Raw genomic sequence first — 18,553 nt, 5'->3', positions numbered from 1 at the left:
CTTTTCTTAGGGAAGAAAGAACAAACATATGATCTGAGTTCTTCTTGGTGCCAGTGACGCTTCCAGTGATGTACTGTGTCCACTTTTTGACCGCTGTCCTTAAAAACAGATGTGGACAATTTGGAGAGCAGAGGTCAAAAGAGAATGTGAATGATCAGAAAATAAGACCTATGAATGAAGTGTGAAGGGATTATAGTCATTCTATCTAAAAGTAAAGAAGACTGAGAGAGAAATTATAGCAGCTGAGAGATATGTAAGAGAAAGAGAATAATCTGTATGACAAGCCCAATGTGAATAGGACAAGAAGTAATAGCCTTGAATCACAGCAAGAGGGATTTGGGTTAGACATTAAGAAAAAAATTCTAATTGTAAGAAAAGCTAAGCATTGGAGAAGAACACTTACCTCACCTGGGAAACTGTGGGATCTCCACTGCTGGGAGATTTCAAGAACAAGTCATGCAGATATCTTTCAGGCACGTTCAAGGTCCTGCCATTTACATGGACTAACTGATGAAGAGAATCCTATTTCCTGTGATTCTAAGTTTTACTGACTAGTTTGTACAAACAGTGAGAAGTGGTTTGTTTGCACGAGAGCTACAGGGGCCGGCCACTTAATGTGTGGAAAACATTAATGAAAAGCAAGCTTAATGGGTCTTCCAAAAATATTCACCTGCATTTCAGTGTGGGAAGGCAATAACCTATTGCTGAAGGAACCCTGTTCTACTGGCAGGAAGAGGACCAGGAAATGAATTCTCCCTGGAAATTTCCTTCTGCGTGGTAGCCAAGCCTGCAGGATGACTTTCCCAGGATTGTTCTCCCTCCACTTACAAGCAGCTGCTGGAAAGTAACTTTCTGCAGACTGAACAGATGGTAGAAGGGTCAGGATGTTAGTGAACTTGTGCTCCAGGAGGACAGGAAGGAGCATGAAACCTCAGAGGAGGTGGTTCTGTTGTACTTTCCTGTACAGAAAAGTGTCCCATCCGAGGCTGGACAAGTAGATGGTTTTCAGGGGCTGTAAGGACACTGGATGTCAATAACAATGTGGCAACACTGAGACCATGAAAATGATGGAAAAGTGTTATGACAGACCCGCTATTGAGAGTCCACAATGAGGTCTACTCTCTGAGCTTAGCATCAAAAGTCTGAGGCTATGGCTCAGCTGGCAGAACTGCATGCTGACACCCAAATGGGACATGCAGGTTGGGACTGCTTAAGCTGGTATTCCTGACGTGGCTCCTGTATCATTGAACTGTGGCCTGAGAGACAAAGAGTGCTTTGAGTTCTTCTGCGGGGTGAAGCAGAGACTACAGGGCTGGAAAAGGGCCAAGAGAAAGGGACTTTGCAGGGAAAGTGTGGCTTATGGTAGACTTGAACTCAGCCAGGACTTAGCTTCAGTCCCCACTACCTGCCACATGGCATGGCTCATGTTTTTTAGTTTCTCTCTTGCAATGAATAAGCCTTGGCTGCAGGAACAGTTTCAACTAAGATTCACCTGCTCCTCACAGGAAAATTGTGATTTGCCTGGGAGATCAGAGAAGTCAGGCTACTGTGGCTTTGAGTGTATGGGGTCCATGTATGGTGTAACCAGTAGGTCTGGGATCACTGGATCTACAGCTCATGTAGTGTACAGGTAGCCTGTGCATTGATAGTGGCTGTTTATCCAGGATTTCTGGATGGTAGCTCCTTGCTCTAACTGAATCGTGAATGCCTGGAAATATTGAGCAAATGATTAGTGTCCCTAAGTTCTACCTGGAACAGAAAAAGAGGACTTATCAGTCTTTTTACAGGCCTATGGTAGCAGTGGATTTGAATTTTTTAAATGCATAATGACTTTCCACAGAGCACGACTATGCAAGACATCTTTGGGCACTGCGGAAAAAACCCTAGGCAAAAAGTAGAGTAGGATCAGTGAAAACCCACACGTATAAATATATTGAGAGTTGAGAGACTGGTGAGGACCCACAGAGGATAAGGAGAAAATGAGTGATTTGATAAAAAAGTAGTGTAAGGGATGTTCCTGTTGTCCCACTTGAAGGTAGAATACAACCAGAGAGTCAGGGAGAACTGTGAAGATAATGGAGGAAACCCACATCCTCACTCAAGGAAACAGTCACTGTTCTTACAGAGATAAGATTGCCCTGCAATACTGTTGCACACAGAACTGACAGACTTTCCAGGATCTTGACTCAGGAAGGTGCATTTATCGCAATACTAAATTAATGAACCACTCCATGTTAAGAGCATCTTGCTTTCTGATGTGCTTTTGGAAACTCAGAGAGCAAACTGACGTGACAGCCAGTCCTTCCACATGAAGTAATGACTCTTGGTTTCATGGGCCCCATGCTGTAACCACGCCTGTGCTCTTAGCAGAACCACAAGGACTTGCCTCTTTCATCTTGCTTCTTTATTGCACCCTTCTTAGATGACCTCAAATGAAGATTAGAAGGACTTACAGGGAGAAGGATGAGGAGAAGATTTCTATTTTGAACAGAAAAGGCAGGAGCAATACTGAGAAGAGGTGAAATTCAGACAGGTGTTTGTATTTTTTACACCTCTGTTTCAAGTGGATCTTCCGATACTGGTGGTCCTGTTGAACTGCAGCCCTTAGGCAGTGGCTGGCATGAATGCAATATAACCTTTGGTACAATCCTGTTGGAAAGACTGCACAAAATTCTGTCCCCTTGATCATATGAGAAACTGGAGCAAAAAGTTTCCCTTCGCCGGCTTTTTTTTTTACCCACATAATCAATTCTGTGTCCCAAGGACTTTTGTCTCTGCTTTGTCTTGGGACCCTTCTCATGACTGTTTCTCTCATTTCCTCCCATTCTCTTAATTCTCTTCCTCCTTCACTGAAGCAAACCCAGTCAGTTTTAAACAATCTACAGCCCCTGCTTTTCCCACTAGAAAACCCCACACTGCATTCATCATAGGCTGTGGTTACACATTTGGGGGCAGGGTTGACTCAAACTCCTTTCAGCATAACAAATTGGGAGGGCAGGATTTTGGAAGACTGGAGTCCTGTTTGTCAGTGCATCACAACACTGCTGCTTACTTGAGCCACGACAGCAGGAGAACTAGGAGTCACCCAGCAATGAGGATTTGAGGCCAGATTATTGACAGTTGCCTATAGAGCATTTTGTTCTTTGTGTTCCAGGGAGTACATAGCACTTTGGGTACCCGCTGACGGCCAGTCCTTCATTCGGGAAAGGGGAGGTGTGATATTACACTTCTGCTTTATCCAACTTGTCCTCCAAGTGGTAAATATGTGTGTGTGGGTATGCACATATGCAAAGAAAACTTAAAATAATTTATGAAGGAATTACAAAATCCAAGATGCCATAATCTTACTTACTAAAGAAAAAAAGAAACCAAAAAACCCCTCCCACATATGAGCAGCTAAACATTACTGCACTTCAAAATACACCTGGGGAAAAAATAATATTTCTGGACTTAGATACACTAACAATCTTACACTGCCATAAAAGAATGTATTTGAGGACTTCAGCCAGATCAGCTACTCGTAATGTTCTCCTGTTTTGCCAACATATTATGCTATGAGAAAATGTCTGTAAATCCTGAGGTAACAATGTACTCTGGATTATATTCCATTCAAAAAACTTTCAATAAACAATATATTAAATGTATAGGATACAACATGTCTAAGTGTTACAGCTTTCCCTCTGCTGTTGAAGCTGTGAAAGTATTCATCATCCTCCTGCCCTACCTTTGTCCTGATGTCTCCAGATCAACCCCCAGGTCTCAGAGGTCCCCACAGCTCTCCCTACTCTTCAGTTATCTTTAATCAACTAATTCTGACAGCACATTTTAACTCAAAACCAAAACACATCAGCCAAATTAGAATGGTATTTAAATCAGGTGGAATTAGACTGAGTCTATGGTTTTAAACACAGACCTCTCTTTGTGCTAACAAGCAATATTTATGGCCAAGAAAGCTTTAAAATCCTTTTCTCCAGATATTTTATCTACATTGCTGCCTGGACATCTGGTTTTGGATTAGGGTGGGGTGAGAGTTGGTGTGGGTAAATTGTGAAGCGAAATATTGATCCTCATCAAAATTATCTGACAGAGGCAGCTTAAGAGTATCATATCGATGCTGTAAAAAGAGGGGTTGACAATACATAGTATTTAGCAGCATTAGGGTAAGGTAGGGATATTGCACTGGGAGAACACCTTCTTAATGAAGACTTACTATTGCCTTTGAAACTGGAAGGTAAATTGATGCATTTATCTCACAGCATTCAAATATCACATACAAATAAATCTTAAAATATCACCATAAAGTCACTTTTCCTATACTTTCTAAGGAGGCCTGAATCGTCTATAAACTGCCCTTTTAACTCTCCCCATAAATGTTCCCCCAAAATTCTCAAAGGTAATATGTAGAGAAAAGTACCTGTTAAAATAACATGGCAGGCCTGGCTGGAACTGACAAAATCAGGAAATTCATGGTTAAGACTGAAACTCCATCTTTGAGACACCCCGTTGTGCTTTGTTGCATTTTAATAAGTTTTCATCTGACCCTCTGCCAGTTAATAATGGGGATCTTCAGAATTTTGTTCTGGCCCCCTTGCTCTTCAGTATTGATGTGCTTCTTTCACTTCTATTTTTAGGGACCTTAAGGTGAGTTATCATTGTTAACCTGATAACACAGATCTATTTTGCTCCTTTAGCTGATCCTACTGAGGCATCTTTTAGTCGTTTCATCTTAGCTCCCTAAAGTGCAAATTGGGATCTTAACTGAATCTCTTAAAAAAAAAAAAAAAATACAAAATAAAAGAGAGAGAGAAGAATCACAAAAATTAGATCCTCTTCTCCCTTCTCCCCATGAACTTACTAAAAAGTAGCTCCAAGTTTTCAGTTCCATTAGATGAAAATCTGTTTATGATTTACAGTATGGGCAACAGTATTGAGGTACTGGTGGATCTTATTTAGCCATTTCCTTTGTTTTTTTTTCCCCCCTTACCCTTTTAAAGTTACTTATTTTGATTTACTTTGGATTTCCCATGTGAAAATAAGAAGAGATTGAGAGGATACTGCAGATGTTACTGCAGCACTACCTCTCTTGTTTCCATTTTAAGGTGTAGGAATCTCTTTTTATTACCTCCACAGCAAGGAAAATTTTAATTCAGAGGAGAGAGAGAGAAAAAAACCCACCCACCCAACCAAAAAAAACTACAGAAGAAAATGTTTCCTAGTACCTCCTGTGGCTGCCCTCTGCATGAAGATTTTGTGGGTTACTCCTGAAAGAAACATGGATTGGAGAATGAATTAATTTCCTCTGAAATGTAGCCTGTCACCCATGAGAGGACATTGCTCTGCCTGGTAAAGTAAAGGAACCTCAGGAGGGGACAGAAGTAAAGCTAGACATCATTAAAGAACAAAATCACAAAAAATTGTGATTATTTGGTGGTTCCTGGGTACAATGACAGTAGAGACAGTTTTTCAAAACACTGTAGACAAACATTGGTGGTGTTATACTTGTCTGAAACACTCCTCTGAATCTTCTGAGATTTGTCCATCACTAGAAAAATTTAGTGAATACTATTTTACTAGTGGAATATTCCCATTGAATGCAAATGAATCCAAAAATTTATTTTCAGAATGTTTCATGCTTGCCTTTGTCAGACAGCTGGTAGAGGGAAAGGGTTTCAAAAATAAAGAAAATTATATATAATGAATAACCAATTGCAGTAGATGCTAGGAGACTAAATGTATTTTTATTGTGAGGACATAATGCTGCTATAACCTAACCTTCTCCACCCCCATAGGGTAAAGAACAGTTAATGAAGGAGAGGATGCTTTTATTAATCTGTAGTCCATTTCTGTGCTGTATAATATTCATTAGACATTCACTAGTAATTTCTTCCACCCACCCCATATTTTGTAGACAAAAATCTTTTTTCAACCTTTGATAAGAAAAGAGTGATAAATAGTTAACTAATACACATTGTTTATTTTTCCAATATAATCAATAAAATCTTAACACATTTATATGCCCTGATACATGGGAGGTCAACGTGCATTTTGTTTTGAGAAAATCTTTCAAGACTTGGATTGTCAAGACCCCAAACTTCTGTTCTTTGAACATCTTTCAAACTGTACTTCTTAGAAGCAGTCTCCCTGGGTGTAAATTTGTTCTGATAAAGTCATCCAATGGTGGATTTTCCACCGGTGTGTATATGTTACAAATAACATGATTTTCTGGTCCCCCTTTTTTTTTTTTTCTTTCAGTTTCCAAACTTCCTTCTCCTCTCTCCACTCAGGAAATATTAGGTTTCCAATGCAGCTGCTGGGCTAAGCTCTTTGGTTCTGCCTCTACTCCTAAACAAAGTTAATGCCCGCTTGTTAGCTCTGCTTCTTTAGCTTTGGTCCAAAGCTGGTTTTCTGTTTACACTCAGACATTTGATCAGCTACTTAGACTGTTTTGTTAGATTTTTGTTTAAAACAAGAATTATAGGAAGAATACCTCCTTATAGTGGAGAATACCCCCCTAAATCTGAGAAAACCCCTGCTTTCTTTTTATGGACAAGAAAGGCAACTTTCTGAAAGCCTGAAACATTATCAAATGAAAGTTTAAGTGATGGCATTCATTTTTATATCATACTGTTGCTGCAGTGACTTGAACAGTAAGTCTATGATTAACTTTACCTTTTCTTTTTTTAAATAAAATCTAACTTTGATTTTTGCTTTTTTATTTCTAAGGAGATTGGGTAAAAATATCTTAAACAAAAGCAATTCTACTCCTCACCCCTTTTGGACTGTGAACGCAATGGGTTCCTATGCTCATACTTGCTGACAGGATATTATTGCTTTCCTTTGATATATAATTTTATAGCATCTGCTTCTAGTCAATTGCCCTCTAATATGTAATTTTATAGTATCTCCTACCAGTTTCTCAGACCTTTTTTATTGGTGTTGGTCAAATCAGGTGTATAAAGTAAGAACATCAGTACAAGGAGTTTGAGTCAAATGAGAATGAGTTGTCCATTAATTCTGGTAGGTCCCAAGTCCAGTGTTATGAAATATTTTTGCCACCTTTTTCCAAAGGTTTGTTGTTTAGTCTGCCCTGGCTTGCCCAAGAGGCTACTGCCAAATCTTTAGGCCCTGATCCTGCAGTCAAATCTTCACGTCTGGGATCCTATTGACCTCAGCAAGTTTTTAGGCAGATTGAAACATCAGATGACTGTGAATTTGTTCCAGGAGAATTTCCTAAGACAATCCGTTGTGGAGTTGCCGAGAGTTTCCGATGTGGCTGGAGATCAGCAAACGCACTGATCATGCAGGTTCTCGTCTTCTATATGGTCACAGTAACAGTATCTGCCCATCTATCATTGGTGGGCTCCAGGGACCCTGGTGACAGCGTCCTACATATATATATATGTATCCGTACATACACACTTATACATACATACATACATATATATACTAGCATCATGTAGTTAATTTACATACAAGTATGCATATATATAAAATTACAAGTAGGCACTTGTCTCCTAAGTGCATTCGTCTAGTTCCCGATTTGCCATATTTCTCTGTTTGAGATGATCTGTTTTCCTCCATAGGATTCTGGGCATGGATATGACTTATCTCAGTCATGTCACCTCATTCAGGTAAAGCACGCAAAGTGAGAGAAAAGTCAGAGAACTGAGAATTATGAAGTCCTTTGCATTAAAAAGTAAATGCATAAGTAAATATGTTACATGCCCAAGTATCTTGGGGTTTTTTTGCAATTATAGTGTGCTAGAGGTAGCTGATTTGGGATTTTGGATATGATTCCTTTCTTAAGCACACAAATATAAATAAGGAGGAACACTGCTAACTCCACTGAGGGCAGCCTTATAAAACTATCTAAGAATGAGGTCTTTGTTTCTGGACTTTGGGCTAGTATTCTTACAGTTTTCTTTCTGTGGGAGTAATAAATGCAAAACTAACTTCCAAAACCCACTCACTCCTTTTACTGATCCAGAATATGACCACAAGATACAGCTCCAATAAACCAATCTAAAAAAGGAACGCTGATCTCCTAAGAACAGCAGAATAAAGTTTGCATTAATTTCTGGTTAAATACAACAGTTATGTAATTAGCAAAAAAAGTATCCAGAACAGTAAGCGCATTCTGGAGCTAAGATTGTTCTCCTATACCGTAATGAACATCACCCTTTTAAAAAATACTTCATCCCTGGAAATAAAGAAACAATACCTCTATTAATTTCCTTTACTATTTTATCTAAAAATGCTGTCTATTTCCAAGTGATCCATGTGTACCTGCTTTTTTTTTTTTAAATACAGCTATTGACATAATATAAAATACACTTCGTGCAACAAAAAGCCTGCTAAGACTGTGAGTTCTGACATAAAGGAACTGGGATACAGTGTTGCAAAATACCTAGAGTTTAGTTTCTCTTAAAACTTGTATTTAACTCTTAAAATAAAATTATGGTAAATGCAAAGTTGGAACTCATTTTTATAAACTCTGATTAAAATGCAGAGTTGGTAACTTGGAAAACATCCCAATGATACCTGAGGGGTGAAGCAGAAGGATTAAAGATACTGAGGAAAAACCACACAGAACTGATCATTTTCCCACTGTATCCATTTAAAAAGCTGTAGTTCTTGTTTCTTATAAATACAGTCTCTTTGTAGTTTCCTTACAGCCTCAAGTTTGTTAAAGAAAATGTAACGTCACTACAGATAGCTTCTTTAAACTCTTCTCAAGCTGCATTTCACTTTATAAACATCTCTGAATAACAAAGCATGCAGGGCTAGATCCTGCCTTCTGCCATGTGCGGAAAATCCTGTTGGAGTTCGCCAAGGTTAATGCATGCAGCTGAAACTCGAATTTGGCCTACCCTTCTTTACAGGGAGGTCACTGAGCCATCTTATTTTTACCTCTCTTTTTCTCCAAACTTTTGTTGAATGAGCCTTCACTCCCCAACCCACCACTTTTCTTTTTTTCTTTTTTTCTTTTTTTCTTTTTTTTTTTTTTTTGAATTAAGAAAGATGGGAAGAAAGTGAATTTTCAAGTCACAAAACTCTGCGATGAGAAGATCCACATGGTTACGCCAAGGGCCTGCACCCCTGGCCACCTCAGAAAGTTAGAATCTGAAATATGAATCTGGTTATACGGTGAAAGTCATGGAGTTGGAGTAACATATAAAAGCTGGGAATAAAACTTGCTAAACTGAGCAGAGAGCGTTATAATTGACCATGTACGTTCCATAAGACTTTGCTGAACAACCTGCTGTTACTAATATCACCTACCACAAAAACGTGTTGCATACAATAATAATTTTGTGTTTGTAAATCACCTTGAAGACATAAATTCCCATATAATGTCGGTGCTCTATAGGATATGCTACATATTTTTCATTTTTTGTTAAGGATTGAATTTTTCTTTGGAGTTATAATTGTATTCTACCTCACTAAGAAAACAGGACATTGTCCATACTAAAATACATAGTAATCAAAATTAAAATTCGCCCCTTGTCTCAGGTAAATTTTATGCTAATTTTATTTCACATGAAAAACTCCCCCCCCCCCCCCCCCAAATATTCACAGACAAGGGATAGTGTAGCTTTGACAGAGAAATACAGTTTTGACGAGTAAGTTCGCATCGTAAGGAGTCTTTCAGGATTCCTGCTGCCCTGTCCAAAAGCTGCTCCAGAGGCTAAAACAGTGGGCATTCCCCCGAATGCCAACACCTCCTCCAAAAGATGGGGCAGCAGCAGCAGCAGCAGCAGCAAGGAGCATGCTGTACAGTTTCTCCTGGAATGCAAACTGGCTTTAAGATAAATACTAATATTTAGAGAGAAAAATATTTACTGATATTCCCTTAGCCAACCACTGCAGCTGTAACTATAAAGCATGTGAAGATGGCAAAGCAGCCAGACCCCTTCCTAAGAGTGTTTTTTTTATTTTTTTTTCCCTCTCCTAACTATAATGGGTGACCGCTTTTCTGCCTAAACAGCTCTAAAGGGCTATGAAAACTGAAGTCCTTCAAAGCTGTTAAATGTTTCCTTAGAATGACAATAAAATCCTGCATTACAAATCTCCTAGTAAAATCTCTGAAACATTGCAAGCAGTACTTACATAATTTTCCCTTAAGTCAGTATTTGTGTATTCAACACCTAGAATATAAGGAAAGTGAACGTGGATAGGGAAGGGAAAAAACAAAGGCGGGGGGGGGGGGGGGGAGGGAAGGGAAAAAAAAAAAAGAAAACCCCTACCCTGAAACAGCCATGCAGCTATTAAACATATGCCCAAGTAAACAATAGTGTGAGGGTCTGCCATAGCTTTGCCCTGCAGGTAGACGGCAGGCGGCACAGAAGGAAAGCAAATGGCAAGGAAAAGAGAAAGACGGTACAGGATGTGGATGAGATGCCGAGCCCTGAGAGCATGAACGGCCTGATTGTGATCCTCAAGTCACACCATCAGCCATGCAAAACAGGACATACCTTTCTGGCTTGCTGGTTCTGTCGGCTGAAACAAAGCAGTCCCATTCTCAGCGGGAGGCCAAATCAAAATGAAATTTTATTTAGTCTGCACTGTCCTCAGATTGGGTTTCAGAATGACTGCTTTAGGAGATAGCATGGATGTGGCTGATGCATGCTTTGCATATGAAACTGCAATAGGGGGGAAAAAAAAAAAATCTACATAATCAAAAAAATCTGTGCCGTGTGTATGGCAAAAACCCCTGGACGTTAGTGAAGCAGCTACAATGGATGTTTTTAAAAATGACCTTTCTGAATAAAATGCACATTTGTGCTCCGTGGTACTATTTGCAATAAATATATAATAGATCATTTTGCATGTAATTATTCAGAGGCTGCCCTGAGAGACTGAAATATCAAATCATTTTTAAAATTTTTTTAAAATCACGGAGCAGAATTACAGTTTGGAAACAAATGCAGAGAAAATGTATATCTAAAGAGGATTTCTGTGTCTTGCAGTGGCTGGCAGTGATTGCACCTCAGAATCCTCTTCAATTTAATGTTTTAAGCCCCTGCTTCCCAGAGTACCCAAAGAAAGGCCTACTGCAGTAAAGAACATCTGCTTTTTGTACCACTGATCTAATGCATTCCACCTTGCACCTTTAAGAAAGCATCCATTCTTTGATTAGACAGACTTAATTTTACAGACTATTAATAAATAAAAAAGATCATCAACTGATCGCACAGCATTTTCATTAGAAGTTAGAAATAACTTACAAAGGCAAGGAATAGTCTGTTGAATATGCAGGGCATACACCATGTAATGCCTTTGTTGTCAGTTATGCTGCAAATGAGATTTTCAAATAGGATTTGCAGAGGCAGGGCAGTGATCAACACAGTGCAACATCCAGGAAAGGGAAGTTGAGCACAGTATTCTGTGAAACAAGGGGGCAGAAGGGAGCCTGTTTGTAAATACATATTATTACCCAAAGAAAACACTTATCACTGCTTGATTTTGCTACACCAGCTACTTGGAACTAGGTGATACCAATAATTTTGTAGGTGCACATCTGTCTGGGCACGTGTGTTTGTATTTATCTGTGTGCAGGGCATGTAAGCCTGTAGTCTGTGCACATGTACACGCTTGATGCTTAGACTGTAAAAGACAAGCAAAACGCAGAACAAACAATACACATGTTTTTCATTGACAGATATTTCTCTGCTAAAACAAGCGGTGCTAATACTGTGCTCTATAGCACGTGGACAGCCAAAGAATGGGAAGGAAAAAACAAAAAACACCACCATAAAATCTTTAAGAATGCAAAGGGCGTAACGATCCCAAATAAACAATATAGATAAAAACTTCCAGGAATAATGAGATACAGTGCAAATCATTCACACAGTGTGCTTTCTCACACAGCAGTGACGGAAGTCACTGACAACAATGCAACCATGTGCAGATACTCCTTGGAGAAACAGTCGAGCAAATTTTGTAATTCTACCTTCTGTGCTTTACAGGCTGAGTTTGAGACTCGCCGTAACAAAATGTGCTAGAATATTGGTGCTTTAAAATTAAGCATTGGGCATTATGGAAGGTAACTTCATAATGAGTTCTCCTATTACTATTTAAAGCTAGAAATCCATAAGGAGCACAGTGAAAAATATAACATTTGTTCTCCTTATGTCTTGGAACAACTGTTTTTATATTTGTAGTCATCCTAACTGTTGTTCCAAACAAGATATTCAGATAGTCCCCAGCCTCATGCTGTATTGTATTTATTCTGATGTATATCTTATAGCAAAGCTTTGTCTGTATTGAATTAATTTGATTTTTTTTGTGTTATTGTTTTTATAAATGCTGCTTTTTTCTCACAGAACTTCCCACTTTAGGGAAAAAGAAAGATGTGATTGCTTTAAAAATGGAAGACCAAAAACAAAGCTAGTATTCCCAAAATTCAGTGCACCTGGCATTCACTTTATACCTAATAAGCATCCGTGAATATGCAAATGTTCACTGTCTCCAGTAACCTCATTAATTTATTCCTCAGGCAATCAAAGAATGTGAACCAGTCCTCTGCTACTAATACTGGAAGTGGTACGCCGCTCAGCATTGCTAGAATCAGCTGAAAGCACATTCTGCATATTGAAAAACTGTTTCATCTTCCTTCCTTCCTTCGCCACTCTGATTCAAACAAAGACTTCCTACCTCAGTTTACATAGCTGACAGCAAAAGTTGAACAATGCCAAAAAATAATTAAGACATATATATTTTATATATATGCATCTCCACGTGCACATATACACGCTGGGAAGATAAGTAGTTTAAAGAGACCTCAGCAGAATTCCGGTTTGAACACCACCTGAGTTTTCTTATTTATTTATTTGGAGAGGGGAGAGCTTGGGAAGGGGAGGGGGGGTGGGGGGAGAAATGACCTGCTTCCTACTCTGCAGAGCAGCTGAATAATCTTTTCCTTTGCCCACATTAAAAGCCCTGAATAATGTTTATAAAATGTTAGGGAATCCCGGTAGGTTTCCTATTTAACAAGCCATGTATGACAAATCACAGTGTAATGTACTACGTTCTTAATCTTTAATTAGAATGTGAATATCTGTGCGAGAACGCAGTTAACTTTGACACATTAAATCTTCTGGTTAAAGTGCCTTACAGGAAGTGCAAAGATGAAACACTGCAACAATCTACTGCCTCTCTCCATTCACCCAGACAGTTGGGGAAGGATGATAACATCTTGTAATACCTGCTCTGTAGTAATTAATCGCTGTGGTATTTAGGACCATTCAAGTAGACAAATATGACAGAGACAGGGACAATTAGGAACCTTGTTCAAGCTACATTAACTTTTCCAGCTATTACAACACAGCAGCTCAAGTTTGCTTGTAAAAGCTGCAGAGGGATTGTTATGCATTAGCCGTGCGATTATTAATGAAAGAAAAGGAGAATTGTGTTTATTGTAGTTTGAAAATTGCAAATAAATTTCAATTATCTGCTATGTCATTTTGTTAAACATGCATTCTGGAAATGCCTTTGTACTCTAAATCATGAGCTACTTAGAGCAAACTAATACTAGAAAGCCTTTGGGAGATATAAAGTCAATATTTTTGTTGAACTGGCCTTCTTTCTTGTTGAAACTGGAGATAGACAGAGCTACCTGAAGATATTTCAGATAGTTAGCAAACTCCACAGACACTCTGGCATTCACCCTGCCTCCGTGTACCAACAGACAGTCGGATCAGACTTCGACGCATCACCGGTTGAACCTGCGCTCTGCTCCACAAGAACAAGAAAGCTCGACTCCCTTACCGATCGCATGCATAAAGTGCACACATACAAATAAATAAGCAACTGGGGAAAAAGCCCTTCAAAAAAGCCCTTCGCCTCTTTCCCATTGTCACCACAGTCATCACCAGAACAGACCAAATGAAACGCGGGGGAAAGATTTGGAACCCGGTATGGATGTGCTTTACTTTCCCGTCAATAAAGAGCGGCAAATGCACCGCAGATTGTAAAGTTTATGTTTTAACTATATATTTGAGGCAGCTTAATTTGCCATTGTTGTTTGGTACCACACGAACACATATCGGTTCTCAACATTGAGGGAGGACAGCCAGAAAACAAGAGAACTGGACAAACACTGCAAGGACTTTAGCATGAATATTCACTTGGCGGTTGTTTTCTTTAAAAAAAATGAAATCACCTAAACCTGTGGCCCTTTTATGTTCACTTTCTGTGAATATTTGAACTACAGTGTCTTAGCAGCATGAATGCTCACAGAAAGCTAATTTGAAAGTCATACGTGCAAGTGTTTGTGGAAAACGAATTCTAAATTTGCATGTGCAAATATTTGCACTGGGTATGCTGCCGTCTTCCCCCAGTCAGGGAGCAGCAGCACTGCCACGTGCCTCGCCCCACCAATCCCACCCGAGGAACCCAGCTTGAGTTTCAAATATTGTGTCAAATTTGCCCAGTGAACTTGTTTACGATCGAGCCCCAAAGTAGAAAAAAAAGAAAGTGTTAAAAGTCTATGAAATGTATTCGAACAACAAATGTTTGCAACGATGGGAGATGCGTAGCTGGGCATTTCGAAAGCAGAAACAGAGGCACGCTGGCACAAAACAGAGTTTGTTAGAAAGTGTTTGCTCAGCTCTAGTAAGACTGTTTTTACCTCCTCCCTCCTTCCAGGGGGTGAAGAAGAAAAAGAAAGGGTAAAAATACCAGTCAGAACGGGGAACATTCTCTGCCCATCTGCCCAGTTTGGTCAATCTATTAAAATATTACCCTTGAAATTCAAAATATTTGTGAGGCTCGAAGTGCTTTCTGAACATGTAGGAAAGAACTCCACCATTTATTTGCAGGTGAGGTCTTCCATGCTTTTTCTGTGGTTTTTTTTTTCTTTTTTTTTCTTTTTTTCTTTCTTTTTTTTTCAGTTTTGGTAGTTGCAAACTACAGTGCCACATGCGTGCCGTTTTGTGCGACCTGCATCATTGTACTCTAGAAATAAAAAGAAAAGCCAGCTTAGCCCGGCAGAAATCTGCGTCCCCACCCCAGAATCTGTTGTCACAAGATGAAGGAGGGAGGGGGCCGGGGCGGGGGGGAGAGGGGGGAAAGCAGCTCAGTGCACAGCAACAATTCCCCCTCTCAGCTGAGCTGCAATGATGTCAGCTTTCTGATTACAAACTGCTTATTTATGCTTCAACAGCTGCCAAGAGCAGCAAATAAGTGGCTAAAAGAGTGTCTAGACCAGGCATTCAGGCCTCTATTGTTTGCTGGTTGTTACCTGGTTGACAGCGATGGGTACAGCTGCCTGGTGTGAAAGAGAGCAAGGGATGGGGAGGCAGTGATTGACAGAAGGGCCCTCGAGGTCAGGCACAGCCAGCCCCGATGGCCCCATGGCTTTATGTTCCCCACTCTAAAGGGAAAGCGATGGCTCTGCCTAGAGGTTGGAGGTGAAAGGAAATGTTTGAGGGTAATGAAAAAAATCCTTTAGCCAAATTTGTGATCATGAACAGTTGCTCTGGGGAATTTAAGCCCAAGCGTTAGGCAGTTTTCTCTGTATGCAGAAATGGTTATTGGTGGCCACTGCAGGAATAATAATGGGGTACATGCATGTGGGCAAAAATGTATCTTTGTGCAGTCCTTCACACAGGAGCTTAAAACTGCGGGAAGTTTTATTTTTATTTAGGTTAAAAACTGATAACACTGCTAAAAACTGGTACTATGCGCTATGAAATTCATTCTGCTCCAGGACTAGCTTGAAAAGCATTCCTGAGCTTTTCTGAAAAAATATTCAGGTATTCGGGAGGGAAAAATAGATATTAGGATTAGGCGATGATCTATCAAAAGGTCCCATCTACTCACTCACTGAACTCTGCTCTCTTCATTTAGATTCTGGAGGGACAGCCTCTCTTAAAACAACTCGGTGGGAACAGCTAGCCAGTGAGCAGGCTGACCAAAATCCATAAAATGCCTTTTTTTAGCCGATATAGAGATGTCCTCAGTCTGGTTCTGATCTCACACATGCTAGTGTGGTCCAGGCATAATCCTACTGAAGTCAAAGGAGTGGCATTGATTCAAGCCAACTGCAAGCACTGGCAGGCTGACTGAATTTCTCACCTCCCACCCTAGCCTACCCCCACGGTGGGATACTGTTCAGCGAAGAGGCAAAAGCTCTCAGAAGTTTTAAAAATATGAAGCCAATGAATTGTTTTTAATAGAACAACAAAAGCAGATTCAAAAGTCTTGGAGCAACATGCAAAAACTATGAAGATAGGGTGTACCCTGGCAAAAATTAAAGCTTTTTTTACACTAGCAAGTCCATTCCTACCTTTGCCCAGACACATGCAGATTAAATTGCTGGGGCAGCCATGAGTAGAATTAATCTTACATTCCTGTTTGGCATTTTCTGACACCAGGCAAAGTCCTATGCCAAGAAAAAAAGTTGATTTTCAGAGCTTGTTACATGTGACAGAATTATTAAATGTTTTATGACCATATGGTATAATTTTTTTACTGTCGTATTTGAAATAGATTATAATTAACAAATGAGTAACCTTTCTCCAGGAAAAGATAAGAAAACACTAAAAAATAGTCTGGGCATTAGTACCAACTAGAGAGGTAAAAATACAGCAGAGCACCTGAGTAGCACAAGCTTGATTTGGGTATACAGTTGGCTTTCTACATATCTGATGCAAAAGCTGTAACTAAAATGAAATCATGTTAAATTAGCTGTAAAAAATAAGTTGATTTAATTAAGCACAGAAAGACTTATTAGATATAATAAAATGTTAAAAAGTCAAATGATGTGCAGTTACATTTCAGCTAACACTGCTCAACAAATCCACTAAATTTATTCCTTTCAATAATGATCTGTTTTGAGCATTTAATTAGATAAATAATATTTAATCACTTCAGCAAATTTGAACTAGAAAAATTCCTTGTCATCAGTGGTGACTCATTCTTGCTAATATCTACCTTTAAAGAAAAGGTAAAACTAGGTGATCTTCTGAGGCAGCAAAGAGTATGAGACTAGTACAAATCTGTCTCTAGGCCTCATTAAAAAAACAAGGTTTGCTAAACAAACTATTATTTACAGTGAGAAGTGTGCATATTTTACTGGGAAAGAGTATTCACATGTTTGCCTCTTTTCAGCATCAGGTAGTATAAGTAGATGATAAGAAAAGATACTCAATAGATGTCCTATAATTCATCATAATACTGTTTCATTTAATAACTACTTTGCTGAAGTGATTGACATGATTACAGGAAAATTACTTCAAATTATTCATCTCTTATCTAACATCTAAGATGTCCTAAACTTGCATGAGAGTTAGCATAATGGGACCTATTAATTACTAATGCTGCAAGTCCTTCACTACTTAAATATCCTTTCTACCAGGTGTGCTGTGTAATGCAAATAAAGAAATACAAACCAAAATGATCGCTTTCCAAGACAGTGTCACCCCAAGTTTAATAAATGAAATACCAAGTGCAAAAGTCTATGGCCCACCCATCAGTTCAAAATATTTAGATGTTCATATCTTTTATTTTTTATCTTTCTCTGTATTTCTCTCCCTTTCATACGTACGTACATTTGCAGGGGTTGGTACATGTGTAGAAATAGGTATGTGAACAGTATATGGTATATATTGTATTTATTTTCTACTCAGAGGTATTGATGTACAAGGCTGCTATAAAAGACAGGCTAAGTACACAGTCTCTGCCCTAAAGAGCACCTTTTCATCTCAAAACCCTATCCATCAAATGCTATCTGCTCAACAAAATTTACTCCTATGAGTAAACACTTTGAAGCAAAGAAGCATTATTATCTGTTAAGGGCAGGGAAGGTAGAGCAAAGATGGCCAGAAGCTGTATTTGTCCTCTCTGCAGTCTGGATTTAACAGCTGATGTAAATTAGAGCAGCCTTACGCTTACACCCTTGGCTTTCTAAGAGCCCTGATGAAAACCATCGCAGCAGCAGAAACGAGGGATAGGTCCTTCCTATCCTTCTTTCTAGCCCACCTGTGACACGCCCATAATTCGAAGGGTGGCTATGCTGCTTTTTAAAGCCACCTAGGACAGAGAATGTTCCCTGAGGGCCTGATGCTTCAGTGTCTTACACCTCAGAAACACACTTAAACTCTGAAAAGGAGACCCATGCAGTTACAAGCTCTCATTAGTGCTGTGCTAAACTCCCACTGCAGAGGGAAGGACATGAAAAATCCTGCTTTATTTTCTTTATGGAATCCAACCTCGAGTCCATGATCAACTGTCTTCTCTCCCTCTCTCTTTGCTGGTTTTATTATCATGACAAGTACCTTAAGTTCTATTAATTATATTCGTGATGTTGAAATAAAGATACAGGAAGTATGGGACGGAAAACAAATCAAAACACACAAAGAAAAAAAAAAAAACAAAGGTAAAAAGCACATATGAAAATTGATTGTTACTGACCTATGGCAAGTGATCAAGCCTAAAGGCTCTGGGCTTTCTGACAAAATCTAGCTTGAAGTGCAGCCTCCAATAGGAAGGCGAGTTGCCCAAGTAAATTTCAGGTGGGAAACAAAATACTGGACTTCTAATACCCTAT

At 39.3% G+C, this 18,553-nt stretch overlaps 1 long non-coding RNA gene across 3 annotated transcripts in view; it reads right to left on the bottom strand.

Annotated features, from left to right (window-relative positions):
* The window catches only part of LOC143155946 (uncharacterized), a 166,100-nt gene extending 155,507 nt beyond the window's left edge, over positions 1-10,593 (bottom strand). For all 3 annotated transcript variants that reach the window (XR_012994514.1, XR_012994513.1, XR_012994512.1), the window contains exon 1: positions 10,476-10,593. This is a non-coding gene — a long non-coding RNA (uncharacterized LOC143155946). The remainder of the gene's footprint in view (positions 1-10,475) is intronic.
* Positions 10,594-18,553: the final 7,960 nt, after the last annotated feature.

Source organism: Aptenodytes patagonicus, chromosome 1 (assembly GCF_965638725.1).
Source record: "Aptenodytes patagonicus chromosome 1, bAptPat1.pri.cur, whole genome shotgun sequence".
Classification (NCBI taxonomy): Eukaryota; Metazoa; Chordata; class Aves; order Sphenisciformes; family Spheniscidae; genus Aptenodytes; species Aptenodytes patagonicus.
The sequence above is the reverse complement of the archived record's forward strand: the minus strand, read 5'-3'. Positions and strand labels throughout refer to the sequence as shown.